Source organism: Lissotriton helveticus, chromosome 5_1 (assembly GCF_964261635.1).
Source record: "Lissotriton helveticus chromosome 5_1, aLisHel1.1, whole genome shotgun sequence".
Lineage (NCBI taxonomy): Eukaryota > Metazoa > Chordata > Amphibia > Caudata > Salamandridae > Lissotriton > Lissotriton helveticus.
Genome location: NC_136065.1, coordinates 2,101,938,303 through 2,101,940,842, shown reverse-complemented (window position 1 = coordinate 2,101,940,842; position 2,540 = coordinate 2,101,938,303). Strand labels below are relative to the sequence as shown.

At 42.0% G+C, this 2,540-nt stretch overlaps 1 long non-coding RNA gene across 1 annotated transcript; it reads right to left on the bottom strand.

The window, feature by feature from the left end:
- Nucleotides 1–358: 358 nt before the first annotated feature.
- LOC144754014 (uncharacterized) lies at nucleotides 359–1,882 on the bottom strand. The gene is made up of 3 exons (XR_013594628.1): nucleotides 1,779–1,882; nucleotides 1,082–1,155; nucleotides 359–482 (listed from the first exon to the last, which is right to left on the bottom strand). It is a non-coding gene; the product is annotated as an uncharacterized LOC144754014 (long non-coding RNA).
- Between the last annotated feature and the right edge of the window lie 658 nt (nucleotides 1,883–2,540).

Sequence of the window (2,540 nt, the reverse complement as noted above, 5' to 3'; positions counted from 1 at the left end):
CGTCACGTACGGCAATAAGGAAATGGGTCTAAGATTTTCTAGTAACTCCAAGCCGACATTGGGTTTTTTCCTTATTGGCTTTGTGGGTGATTCGCGAGTTTCTTACGTTGGATCATTCGTCGTAAGCTGGGGATGGCAGGCATACTACTAGCCACATGTTCAGTAATATGTTGTGATACCTCCCTCAAAATGGCACCACACGGGTCCTTGGAGGTGCATGCAATCATTTTCATCTCGTTTACTGATTCTCTAACTTCGATAGCAGTTGCAGAGGCCGAGTGGTTATGCTCTGTGCTTCGTAAAACAGACTCACCCAGAGTAACCGCGCGTCCTCTGCACTGCCTTGCGTAATATTGCACACACTTCCAATGAGCCCGTGGCTCAGAATTTCGCTCCTTGCAATATATATAACCGCTGTGTTTCAGTAGGCGATTTCCTCTGCTTGACGTGATATATTGCGCCATCTTTGGATCAGACATTTGCTGTGGAAAAAAAAAACAAATATTAAAAATGATGATAAGAAAGACATTTGCGGTAGGAAGACAACAGGAAATGCATTTTACAAATAGTAAGAAAGAGATTTCCAGTAGGAAACAAACAAAAACATTCCTTTTAAAAATCATAAGAAAGACACATTGTTCCTAATGTCGGACACGAAATGCATAAAGCACTGCATACACCCCTGCGCCCGCAGCAGTAAACCCCCATCTCAAGTAGCCCCAGAAGGATGTAAGGCCCGCGTTCAAAAAAAAAACAGAATCTCCCCAAGATTACTAACTAAAGTGTACGTGATTGGCATTTAAAATTCAAATTATTTTTTTTAAAAAAATTAATATTTTATTATGAACAACTTGAATTTGTATCATCAAAGCTTGTAAAAGACGTCAATCCAAACATGTTGCATTTAAAAGGGTATAGGTGTCACATTTCGCAGAAATACAAGTATAAACATTGTAAATGACAAAACTATGAATGTCACAATTTGGCAGAAAACAATATAAATAACAATTTTGTCATGTCCTGGTGAAATAAAGCCAACTTGCCTAATGCGGGACCTATTGCATTGCAAATGCTTGTTTACCTTTTGTGCTAATCTGGTGGTGCTGCACTTAGCGTAGAAACCCGAAATCTTTGCTTTACTTGCAACTCCGGGACCTTTACGAATCGGTAACATAAAGTAAAAAAGAAAGGTTAGCGGTGGCATTATTACTTAGGTCTTTCAACTACAGTTTTTAATTACTTAACAATACATAATAATAGCATAGCAAAACACAGCATAGCATACCAAACACAGCAAAACGTAGCATAGCATAACAAAACGTAGCATAGCATAGAAAAACTTAATACAAAATTTGTCATTTACAATACCAATAGCTCAAACTTCAGGGTGCAGGGCAGGGGGGACAGTTTTGGGCCCACAGCAGCGGGGGAAGGAATAGTTGCAGCCCATCTCATTATTTAGGCGCAGGTTGGGACGAGGGGAACATAGGGGCGAAGGGCACTATAAACGAAGTCTCAAGAAATAGAACACTTGCCTACTGAACACTTACCGATTGCAAACGCCCCCACGGTCGTTGCGGCATATAAACTGCATGTTACGAATAGAAGGTGCGCTCCGTGTCTATGATCAAAGCAGTCTAAAAAATACTGCATGCACGCTGTAAGGCAAATTACCTTTCACCCATCCACCCATCCCACCCACCCACCCACCCATCCCACCCACCCATCCAGCCACCCAGCAATCCACCCATCCATCCATCCCACCCATCAGATGTTACCTGAAATTACTTTTCTTCTCTGCTGCCTGTTGGTGATCCAAGATATTTGAGCTCCAAAGTTAGTGCTGTGTGATGCAGGCAACAACGTGTCGACCACCTGAATCGGGATGATCTAAGAGAAAATAGCCAGAAAAAAGTATACAATATAAGCAGCTGAACGTCAGTAATCCTTTTAAGCCTGAAAGCAAAACGATGCGCTTTCCTTGTCTTATAAAACTAAGGGCAAAAAGATTCAAATCAGACACAGATGGAAAGCATTCAATATACCTGAATCGATTATTACATGAGAAAGGACACTGTAAGTCTAATTACCTTTGGTTTCTGCTGCCTGATGGGGTTCCCAAAAAATCTGAACGCCAAAATGAGTGTCGTGTGATGCAGGCAACAACGTGACCTCTTGCCCAAGATAGCCTTAACAAAATAAATTGTATTGCTCGAACCCTAGCTGCGCTATGAAATGTTACCGCATCAGCCGCGGCCCGTGCAGGTAGGAGCGGTGGGGGAGGGTGAAGGGCCATCATGACGGATGATGATGAGGGCAAATAAATCATTTCCCCTTGAAATATTCTGTTAAAATCGCCCACCGTACAAATGATCTATTCTTGGCCTCATTATCTTCAAGGAACATGTCTGACCGCATTCCTGTGGAATGGCGTGACACCTGCAAATGACTTTCAAGCCATCTGCTGCCCAGCCAAAAATGTAGGTACAATTCAAGAGAGAATACTCAAAGTTTCATGATGTTGAAATCAACAATGTGGC